Consider the following 12,363-nt stretch of genomic DNA (forward strand, 5'->3'; position numbering starts at 1 on the left):
CCCACATCCCCCCACATCTTAGTGTCATCAGCAAATTTGAACAGGGTGCTTTTTACCCCCTTGTCCAAGTCACTGATGAAGATGTTGAACAGTGCAGGCCCGAGGACCGAGCCCTGTGGAACCCCACTGCCCACATCCCTCCAGGTCGAACTCCAGGTCCCCTGGGTCCTATTGCCCTTGGTGCCTGTTACTTTTTACTCTTTTTTAAGGCAGCTTAAGGTCTTTTTTTACTCTTTTTTAGAGCATCTTAAGGTCTTTGGGGCCAAGTTCCCATGGGGCACATCTATGCCATCTCCATGTAAACCCTGAAACTGCTGTTAAGGAAAAAGCCCTGTCACTCCCTTCTCACGTGTCACACATTGAAAGCATGCTATGCAGTCACTGTTACAGCAGAACCAACCACACCCAGCTCTGGTCTCAGCAGCACTTTTGAGATGGAGATCAAGAGCATCCCACAGTGCACTCCAAAAGTAACCAGGTAACATCTTCTGGTTCTGGGAGCTTAAGAAAGGGAGATAAATTATTGAAGATTGGAGCTGCCAGTGCCAACATATGTAGTCAGAAGGAAGAGATCTTCATGTTCAGTCCAGTCTCAAGGAGGCGCAATAATTTCTACAGCAGACAATGAACTAACAAGATGCAATCAAATAAGTAAGCAGCAACATTAGGACCATGCAACTGGGGACTATTGTCAGACTCTGGTCTTCCCTAATGAGAAGGATGGGTGGCCTAGTGGTAAAAGCTCTAGTGTGGGACCTGGTTCAATTCCCAGCCCTGCCACTGACATTGTGTGACCCTGAGCAAGTCACTTAGTCTCCCTTGGCAGGGCCCATGGAGGCATGGGTTCCACCAGATAACATGTGATCTGCGGTTTTTCTAACACCCTCAACATGTACAGCACACGGTTGTGGGGAACATGACATGAATAAATCTTCCCCCACTTACAGTGCTGCTTTAAGCTCTACAATGGGAAAAAGTCATTGGAGCCAAAAGTAGTCCCCCAGATGGATTCCAAACCAGGCTGCTAGTTGTACCATGCCCTAGAAAGTTGAACCCAAGCAGGAGCCTGCTCTGTCAACGATCCTTCCCCCTCCCATCCCAAGGGTTCCCTCTGCAGAAGCAAACTCCACAAGCACTGGCTGAGCAACAGCTTCGCTTATTTTTTTTTAGAGGAGACACAAAAATTAACACATCACTAAACATAATCACAAAGCCTGGGCATGTCTTAGCCACTAACACCTTCACAATAAGCCTGAAGTCATGTTGAGATAAAATGTAGTAATAAACTGGGGGATAGGAGGATGTAGAAACTAGCCAGATTCAGCCTCTGCCCTCTCACAGTATGAACAGTGCAGTGTTCCAGTTGATAGGGATGTGTGTAGGAAACTGTGCACTTTGGTGGCTTAATACTGTTATAAAGTTTAAGAATATTTTCCGGAAGTTTTCAACCCCACTGCTTGCCCCTTTGCCCTGAAATTCTCCAAAATGAAAATCTGCTGCAACCAGACCATCCCATCCCACCTCAAGGATAGTAATCTTTCTTAAACCTGCAGCTCAGGTGTTGATCTGTGCTGTGGAAATAACGTGTAGGGTTGAAGCCTCCCAATGAGTGCTGACAAAAGATGGTTAGTGGTACATAAAATAGAGCCTAAAATCAAATGTTACACAGGAGAACCTAGGGGCACCAACAGAAGTGACAATTTTTGCCTGATCTGGCCAAAGAAAGCGGTTTATAGCTATGAACAAACAAAAGCGCATGGCTGCAAACCGCTTCAAAAATGGCTGACTGGGCAAAAATCTGGGTTCAGACGAAAAAGTTTCAAAGCAGAGCATCTTCTGTAATTTGTGTCCACACTGCCTGTCAACCTCAGAGGTGTCTTCAGAATGGGAGGGGAGAAAGGGAGTAGAGGAAGTTTGTTTGGTGGCTTGAGGGCTCCAATTCATCCACCCTACCCTCCAGCGCTGAATGGGGAAGCCCTAGAACTAATTTTTTTTAAATCTAATTTTTTATTTAAATCAGATTTTCTTATTTAATCATATTTTGTATTTTTGTTAAGATTCTTTTTAAAAAACCCTACATAAAAATAGTTTTAATTTAAGATACGTTAAGGCTCAAATACATCTTCATGGAAAAGGGATTATAACTTCTAATGATATACTATTTAAAACAATATAAACACGTAATCTTTTCAGAAAAGTTTTATAAATAGGTCACAACAGGCCATGGACTTGATTAGGGGCCCAATTTTATAAGGTTTCCAGAGGCTCCTCTACAGAGTCTTTAATCTTTACTAAAACCACTGTATGCAGGGAGACTCAGTGCTTGGTCTAGAAGATCCCATGAAGCATCTCTGTGATGCTTAGTTTCAGGTCTCAAACTGTGGATTTGTGTCTCCAGAGATAACATCCTTGTTAACAGCAGTCTATGGAGATGAGAGGTAACAGACCTGATTTACCTACCCATCAGTCCTATTGTCTCTCTGCAAGTTTGTGTACACAGAGTCAAGCCCTTACCTCTTTCTAAAAGTGCAAAGTTTCAAGAAGTTAAATGAACAGAGGATATCAAACAAGAATGCACTTTTTGTAGAAAACAATTATTAAAATCAAGGCTTCCTGACCAGTGATTTAAATTGATTTAAATCAAATCCACCCTGATCCCTAGTCATTAAAGCTGGTGTTTGAGACTCATTTACACTGCAGTATGGTTTGAGAATTATTTAGCACACGACAGGTACTCACCTACAAGACAGCCCCTGTTCTAGAGTGCTCTGTTCTAGAGATTTCATAGATTTCTAGAGTTGGAAGGGACCTGGTAGATCACTGAGTCTGACCCTCTGCTTCAGACAGGAAAGAGCGCTGGGGTTAAGTAACCCCAGCCAGATGCCTGTCTAATTTCCTCTTGAACACCTCCAGGGTAGGGGAAAGCACCACCTCCCTAGGAAGCCCATTACATATTTTGGCAACCCTTACCGTAAAGATTTTCTCCTTAAGTCCAATCTAAATCTGTTCTCCTTCAGTTTGTGCCCATTATTTCTGGTAACCCTGGGGGCTGCCCTGGTAAACAACAGAGTTTCCCCTATTCCCTGCTGACCCCATCGCTCCAGGGGATGTCTGCATCACTATGCTATTGTTAACCAACTCTTCTAGGGATACCCAATTTCAGCATCTAGATCAGCATTTCTCAAGCTGTGGGTCATGACCCAAAAGTGAGTCACAAGAATATATGAAAGGGTTGCGGACCAATTTTAAAAGTGGATCAACAAACTTTAAAAATGAATTCTCCTTAAATGAGAAAAATGTGGAAAAACGTGGTTTTTCCCTTGCAGGCTGGAAAAGTTACAGCATGCAAGGGGCTGCTTGGGCCCCCCCTGCCCCACACACTGAGGAGCAGGGGCTTGGGTGTGGGGGCAGCAGGCCAGGAGAGAGGGGCACTGGGCAGCAGGCCAGGAGTGAGAGGCACTATGTGCAGCTGATGCTCTGGGACCAGCCACAACTACCCCCCCACACCCCTCCCCAGCTCTGTGACCAGCTGTAGTGCCGATTTTAAAAAAATGGCATTTTCAAATTTCCTGCATGTGCTTGGTCCTGAGTACGCCGGATCTGTGAGGCTCAGGAGCGAGCAGCAGCGTAGGGTGCTTAATGGAGGTGCCACCGATATTTACAAATGGGTTCTTGTGAGGATTTGTGAGGTTTTACTGCATTATTATTATTTTTTTTGTATTTAGAGGCACCTCATAATGTGTTGGTTTCTAGGGCAAGTGGCCAATCATTGCTAGTTGCAGGTGACTTGGGTCACATTGCTTGGGGATTTAGTCCAACAGCTGACTGCTATAAAAACATTTCTAAAAGAACCTACAACAAATCTATAGGTACACCTCTAATCAGAAAGAGGCATTTGGCTGAAGCTCATTAGCTACAGTAAACTGCTCTTCAAATCACTTCTTACCCCACGTGATCTCAAGTAGAGGTCAGCTAACCAGAGACAGTTTGAGCACCACAGGGATCAATACCACAGCACAATTAAAATATTGGTTTTGCTCAACAGACACCCGTGTACAGCCAATTCCCTGCCCTCAGCACAGGATCATGGCTGGACAAGCATCTTCTCTGAAGAAGATTATAACCACTGACAATTAGAATCCACAGGGTTTGATTCAGGCTGAAGCATCTGGTCTGTGTTCATCCAAACTTCATAATGCATGCTGTTGTACACAGTTAGGACCAGATCAGCATTTTATCATCCTGCCTGACTGGCCATGAAGCAACCCCCACATGCCACCAACAGAATGACTCCAATTAGGACAAACCACCCAAAACATTTACAGAACAAGCAACACAACTGCGTACACAGCAACTTTTCATTGCCTCCTAACCTCACCCTGAAGAGCCATAAACAAGAAGCATTTGACTTAACTTAACCATGGAGCCTTTATGTAAATGAGTAAACAAGGCCATTACCAGGGGCTTACTGTAACAAATGCCCTGTGACTAGGGCTGTGCGAAATTTTCCAGGGTGTTCCGTTTGACACTGTTTCAACTTGTTTCCAGCTCAAAAGAGCGAAATCAAAACAAAACGAAAGACTTTGAAACAGCTTCAAAATGAAATGAGAGCACTCAAAAAGTTTCAAAAGTTTTGAAACATTTTGAGTTTTGAATGTGAAGCTGGACTCACTTGCAGGGAAGCAGAAATTAAGGAGAGGGAGGAGGAAGAGTGCTCTGATATTGACTGTGTAGCTGACCAGTGACTGTGATCCTTCCCTGAGGTCGCCTCCAAACCCAGTGGTCTGGGGAGGGACGGAAAAACTGCTGCACTTTAACACACACACGTCACAAGTTTTGCTTGTCAGCAGCTTGAGGTGCAGTTTCCCAGAAACCACTGCACCTACCTCCTCGAAACTTAGGTCCTTCAGAAGCCATGAAGCCTGCTACCATCCCTGAAAGTTTCATCCAAATTAGGCAAGAAATGACAAAGTTATAGGCAGTTTCATGCTTCCCCATTATAGCCTATGGGCAAAACATCGAAAGTGTCAAAACACTGGAACAGTTTCAACGAAATGAAACAGACTACTCCCTTCGAAACAAAACAAAACTCAAAATGAAACACTGTCCCATTAAAATGGTGAAGTGGAAGTTGAAACAAAATGGTGCTCCTACCTATGACCCTTCCTCAGAAATCAAATCACCCTCCAAAATGTCTCTCTTTCATCACATACCAAGAGTCTGGGTTTGAAGACATGTACTGTTTTCATGTTAAAAGGAAACTGTCTCAGTGGCACAGGCCAGCAATATGATAAATCACACCAAGACGTCCTGTCCAATAGGCATATTGTGTAAGAACCAAGAGGAAAGTAAGAGTTTTGGTAAATGGTCAGTCCTCAGGAAGAAGGGTGTTTGTGCTTGAAAGCTTGCAAAGAATGTTTTTCCAACTATGCAGTTGGTCTAATAAAAAGATATCACATTTACCCAAAAACCTTGTCTGCCACAGTCTTCAGGACCATTTGAGTCATAGCCAGCCAAGAGAGGTGTCAAACGTATGGTCTACAGAGGTCCAGACAGACTGGGCATTAAGTGGTGGGGCCTGCTGGCAAAATCTAGATCCCTACTGGGGAGGAATAACAGCTGCATAACCCCCTGCACTACTACTCACCCTACCACTGCAGCATCCATATCTAGCCTGCAAAATCAAATGAATTTGACACCTCTGGTCTGTAACATCTCATCAGAGGACTCTGAAAGTAAAATGACCTCTAGTTTGCAAAGATGCACTGATGTACAACTGTTACTTTCAAAAGAAAATGTATTACACCAACACAGAATGGACAGGTGACAAGGTCCCTTATTTTATTTGTTAGTCCCCTTCTCCTACAAGCAAGCACAGCTCCATTGGGCCCAGTGCTGGATTCAGGCACAAGCTAAGTATGCTACAGCTTAGGGCCTCACATTATGAGGTGCCTCTAAATATGAAAAAAAAAATACAGTAAAACCTTACAAATCTGGCATGCTCAGGACCAAGCACATGCTGGAAATTTGAAAATGCCATTTTTTTTAAACTGGCACTGCAGCTGGTCACAGAGCTGGGGAGGAGTGGGGTGGGGGGTAGTGGTGGCTGGTCCCAGAGCACCAGCCACACACAGAGCAGCGCTGCAGGGTGCTTAATAGAGGTGGCAGCAGCCACGTGCAAGCTTCCCCCGCCACTTCCGGGCCGGCAGGGGGGAAGTGCCAGCCGGTCCCAAAGTGGCAGGGAAAGTGCCGGATTTTGTAAGTGTTTCATGTTTTTTGGTAATGCTATGGGGCCTCTTAAGCTTGACATAATTTAGGGCCCCAGCATGTCATAATCCAGCCCTGAGTGGGCTTCAAAGTGTGTATCAAATACCAACACAAGGAGAGATTAAGAGACATCTAACTTGCAGATTACACTTATCGGCCGCAGGCCAACAGGAAAGAAAGATACCCTCTTTTCAACTCAGTCTCCTTGGATGACATTAGATACCCTGCCATCCCCAGGCTGTTCAGAGCAGAGGAGTGTCTGAATTTTTTTCTAAGGTTTGTCCACTGACTATGCTAAGGGACTTGTATCTTTGGAACCAGTTTTTGAGCACTAAACAGCTGATAAACATGACTACCAGCTCAGGGAAGTTCCCACTCTTTGCACCTTCAGTTCCACAGCCACAGATAGCCATGGGGGGAAGCTCAGTTACCCAAAATGCTACCTCTGCCATTCTTTTGGGTTGCTGTCCCCTGAAAATACCCAGTTGTCTGCCTCTTACAGTTCAGTCTTGCACTCTTGCTATAGAGAAATGGTTGTAATTGGTTTCACAGCTGCTTACAAGGCTGAAGTGAAAATGACTAGGGTCTTGTTAATATCACTTTTGAGAAAGTCCCTACAGTAGCTTCAGAACTGTCCATAGACTCCAAGGCAGATCTAGGCAAGTCAGCAAATCAAAAGATAGCTTCTGCCCTAAAGCAGAAATCTTCATCTCCCTTACGGGCAGCTTGTGCAACTACAAATATACTTATCCATACATTATGGATATTACAAACACATACATATGCATGCACATGAATGTGCACACATGCACACCCCCCCACCCCCTCTCTCTTTGTTAAACCCAATGTGAACCCATGGAACCTGCTCCCACCAAACCTACTACTTCCTTTTTACAAACTGGCTGACTTCCACTTCTTTGAACGCACATTTCATAAGAAAGGACAAAGCTGTATCTACCCTTTTTATTGTAACCCCTAAACCTACTCATCTGTGAGCAGCCCTCATCTTCTTTGGTCTCTCCTTAGTTTAGCTATTTTTTTATGCTTGTCTGTTGTCTGTCACAGCTGCCCCAGTAACAGTTTCCCTTGGGCTGTGGAATGTCTAGTTGGACATACAATTTGTCAAACACTGACTCTGTTGCCTTTTGCAGTTATGGTGTTTTAATACTGATGAGACTGAAATGATACTGAAGTGATTGGCAGTAGGATACAAAAAGATCATAGTTCTAGGTCAATACAATGGAGTTGCATCATACGTGCATGCCCCGGAGTGCCAATTGTATGGATTCAGCCCACAGCAGCCCCCCTCAGCGCTGTGCATGGGGCCAAGCAGCTACATTGGGAGCAGCCCTGCTGGGAAGCTGTGCACGCTGGCTGGGTGGGAGTTTGGTGCAGGCTGCCCTGGACGGGAAGAAGGGACTGTACCACTGGATGGGGGGAGGGAGCAGACTGTACCACTGGGCAAGCCCAAGAGTAATTTTGACTATACGCGATTTTCGCCTTATGCGCTGACTTTAGAACCTAACCCCTGTGTAAGATGCGACTCCACTGTAGTGCAAATTAAACCATCTCAGCAGTAAGCAATAGGGATGTGCAAAGCAGGCCCTATTCGATTCGGATTCGGCCCAAATCACGGACAGTGATTCAATTCAGGCTAATCTGAAGATCTGATGCTGATTCGGAGAATCAGCGATTCGGACGCAGGCACAGCTTTAAATGTTTTTTCTACATACCTTGAGGTACCAGTGTGGCTTGTGAACACTGAAATGTTGGGGCACACAGAGCATCCCACAGGAGTGCAGGGGGACCCTCCATGTGCTTGGCGGCGAACCCAGAAGTGGACTGGAAGCACCTCCAGTCCACTTCCGGGTCTGCCAGGGAGTGGGTCCTGCCCCACAACCCAGGAGGCACCAGTCGCCGAGCTGGGGTGGGCCTGGAAGTGCTTCTGGTCCACTTCCAGTTCTGCTGCTGAGTGTGCTGGGGAGCCCCCTGTGCTTCTGTGGGACGCTCCATGGGCCATTGCCCCAGCATTGCAGCATTCACAAGCCACCTGCTACCTAGAGGTATGTAGAAAAAACATTTAAAGCTGTCTCTATGTCCAAATTGCCAAATCTTTCTGAATCTCTCCAAATCGATTCGGAGGGTTCTGATTTGATTCGGAAAGATTAAAGGGCCCTCTGATTTGATTCAGATTCAGAGATTCGGCCACCAAATGAGGTTGAATCACCACCGAATTGAATCAGGGACCGAAGCTTCGCACAGCCCTAGTAAGCAACAGTCAGCACCACTTTCAAGTGTCAGATAAGTTCAAAGTATCCGTCTCCCAACAAGGTAACATTTAGTGCAGGGGTGTCCAACCTTTTTGAATGTGGGGCCAGATCATGAACTTTTTATCGCCCAGTGGGCCGCCAAGCCATATTCAAACACTCTCTGTCCTGGACCAAAGAGACCCTGCCTGTGCAGCCCTACTGCACCTGCCTGTTACTGCGAGGTTCATGGTAGCTGCTGGTAGGCAGGGGCAAGAGAGACCCATTCTGCATCCAGCCAGCTGCTGCCCCAGAGACTGGTGGGGAGAAATAAATAGCTCCACATCCCCATCCCCCGAGCAGTGCAGTCCCACAAGCCAGAGCGAGGTGGCAGCTGTACTACAGCCCCTCACCTGCCCGCCCACACAGCCCTGCTCACCATGGTGCCCGGCCGCCCGCACATGCAGCCCTGGCGGCCTTAGTGCTGCGAGCCCAGAGCGCAGGGTCCAACAGACACCGGTTCCCACCGCCTTGCCCTGCAGAGGTCACGCCAGGACCCTGCCTGCCAAGGCCCCTCCAGGGCTGCCTTGCCAACTGCCTGCGCCAGGCACCACACCCCGTTCCCACCCCGCGGCCACCGAGCCTGATAGGTCCCGGGAGGCAGGTGGGACACCAGGGGCAAGGGGCCGAACTGAAAAAAACTAAAAGCAGGTGCTGCCCCCAGCTCGTCCCGTCAGGCGCAGCGGTGCCAGGACCCAGCTCACATGATGAACCCAGCCCTACGGGGGTGAGCAGCTCCCCTCCCCTCCCCCACCTGCCTGTCCCGAGCAAGGGACCTTGGGCCTCAAAAAATGGCTTGGTGGGTCGCATGGCAGTGCATGGGCCATATGTTGGACAAGCCTGATTTAGTGCTTTCCCAAAGGGTATAACCAGGACAACAGGATCTGAGGCCTGAATTACTCCCTGATGCAAAGGGAAGTGTACAAGTAGATAAACACAACCACATGGCAGCACAGACAGGGTTGGCAGCACCTGCGTGCCAAGCCTGTTCTGAGATACCCTTATTGATAATCCAGGAAGCCACAGGTAGAGATGTTTTTCCTATTTCTCATTACTATGTTCACCAGGGATTTCACCACAGAATTCATTCCATTGTCTAAGTAGCTGACTTAGTCCTCTAGTACAGATCCTTTAAAGATTGTACATGTGCAAGTCTGCAGTTTTTTCCTTTTGCATTTTATGGCAACAGCTGAAGCTCAACAGAGACTGACTAGCCAGGAATAATCATGCCTGTTCAGAGTCCTGTGATCTTATTCTTTCATCTGTTTAGAAGCTTCCCTATTGAACAGCCCAAGGTTCCTCTCCATCTATCTTGCTCAGTGTTCTAACTTGCATAAGGCATTCTGAGCCAGATGAAACACAGTATTACACAAGACAAGACAAGATGCCCATGATAATGGGTGGCAAGGGCTGGGCACTCTTCTCACATAAAACCAGGAGTCATGGCCACCTGAGATAAAACTTTTGTAGGAAATTCGAGAAAGCCACTCCGATTTGCCCATCTGCCTCCTGGTACCCCATCTGAAAACGTACCAATGTTACAACTACAAAAAAGCTTTTAATGGGATGAAACTTGTTACCTGCACTGAGTGTGACGAAAAAGGTTTTCCTACTTGGAGGACCCCCTCTGGATACTCTAACAGGTGGTGTGGTGTACAGTAAGTGTTTTATACACTCAAGTCACTGCCTCATGCTGAAGAAAGAGACCCAGTAAGTCTGCTGGGTTCACATAAAAATGTGCTTTGACAAACTAGGATAGCATCCACAGTTTTGTGCTCTGGACACAAGCTGCAAGTGCCAAGGAAATCTGGCAGGTACCTCTGGAAAACAGGAGGACAAGAAGCCCAACGTTTCTTACAATTACCCTGTTCTCTGTGTTTATAAGACCAATTTCTTATTAGCTATACTGTAAGTCAGGACTGTTCAACTGGTGACCTGTGGGCAGCATCTGGCCAGCAAGCAGTTCACACGTGGCCAGCAGGCTACTAGGTGCCCTCCCCTCATCGTTTCTGCCGCTATGGGGGATGGCAGGTCTGGCAAGCTTGCTGCCTACTGGGCAGCACCAGCAGGAGGTGGAGGGGAGGGCTTGCACTGCAGTGGGCAGGGGTCAACTGTATAATGTTGGCAGTGAAGAGTCAGGGGGGTTCTCACCTAAGTACAGGTGGCAGTAGTGGGACTCAAACAAGTGTGTGGGGGGGAAGCTGCATACAGCAGGCCTCTCAAGGAGCCTGTGTAGCACCTATGGGCATGGTCTGCACGGCGTGCAACCTAGAGCCTATGACCAGTGCACTGTGCAGCCGCTGGCTACTCTGAAGTTGGACAGTCCTCTACCTTAAGTCATACCATGATGGTTCAGGGAACTGCTGGTCATCTTCTGGCATGGAAAATAATTTGAAGATTTCTTTTGTACATATTATTAAATAGACACCATAAGAAATGGGTGGTAGCAACTGCAAGTGCTCGTCCAGTATCTGCCCAGTCTGTTTTATTTCTACACTGGTAGCATTGTCATGCTAATGACAACACTACAAACATATCAACAGTATTAGTAAAGAATCAACATCAACTAAACCAGGCGTCAAATCACCCCAGGCCCCAGAACAGATCCAGACCACAGGGGTTCCTCCTGGGCTGGATCCATGAGGCCACATTGAGGCTACAGTGTGGGCTGAGGCCAGGCAGCTACACTGAGTCAGGCAGCACAGAGCTGGGGGAATGCAGCAGTGAGGAGCCAGGGGCCTGCTGCAGGACACAGGTGCATTTGAGCAGTGGTACAGAGCTGGAGCCAGGAATGTACAGCGATGCACACCAGGACTACAGGCCATAGTTCCCCCAGCACCACCCAAATGTAGCTCAGTGCAGCTACATGCCATGGCACTGGCACTGCCAGCCAGCCACAGTTCTGTAATGCTACCTGAATGTGGTTCTGTGCAGATGCACACTCTCAGCTCCCTGCTGCTGTATGGTGGCAAGAAGCTCTGGCTGGCCTGTGCTGCCAAGGGCGTGCAGCAGCACAGAGCCAAGGACATGCACTTTCAGTAGCCTGCTGGACTATTGGTGTGCTGGATGTTTGACACCCCCGAGCTAGATGCTTGTCAGAACAAAGTGAAAACTAAGCTGTATGAATCAGATCCTCATGCAGCACTGTCCCTCCCTTACAAGGGATCTGGCTATCTGCACATGAATTCCAGCTCTGTTAGGCTCTCTCTTGCCATTGGAAATCTCAGCCCAGCATCTCATTACCACCAAGGTTCTGCTTTTTAGTCAGGGTTTCCAGCTTAGCCAACTTGGACACAGAAAGAACAACTTTCCCCCACTGAATCAGTGTCTGGGGGAACCTGGACTACAGCTGGGAACACAAAGTATCTCCTTGGCCAGAGGAAGAGACAAGCAGAACTGCCATCCCCTCTCCCCCACCCATCACTGTGCCACACGCTGCCCCACTGGAGTCTCCCTAAAACTCGGGGGCCTGAATACAAAGCCCAAGTGGCCGCAACTCCACCCTTGGCAAACACCCTTCCCCGAGTGTGGCTGGAGGTCGCGGGCGGGACCAGAGCTCCTCCGGGAAGCAGCGTCCGGAGGTCGGCCGACAAGCAGCAGGCCGCCCCCTTCCGAGCTCCAAGGCTGCCCCTATGCGCGGCGCAGCGCAACGTCGCGGCAAGCGGGGGCAGCGGCCCCGGCCTACAGCCACAGGGTAGAGCCCCGGGGAGCCCCGAGCCGCGCAGGTGCAGCCTCCCAGGCCGCGGAGGCGCTGCTGGGCAGCCGCGCCCGAGCCGTCGCTTCCGCCCAG

At 48.1% G+C, this 12,363-nt stretch overlaps 1 protein-coding gene across 1 annotated transcript in view; it reads right to left on the reverse strand.

Moving 5' to 3' along the window:
- Positions 1-12,363, reverse strand: part of CLCN7 (chloride voltage-gated channel 7) — a 117,034-nt gene that overhangs the window by 104,329 nt on the left and 342 nt on the right. The gene's annotated exons all lie outside the window — the stretch shown is intronic.

The sequence above is a fragment of the Gavialis gangeticus genome, unplaced genomic scaffold (assembly GCF_001723915.1).
Source record: "Gavialis gangeticus isolate Ggan-Ray unplaced genomic scaffold, GavGan_comp1, whole genome shotgun sequence".
Lineage (NCBI taxonomy): Eukaryota > Metazoa > Chordata > Crocodylia > Gavialidae > Gavialis > Gavialis gangeticus.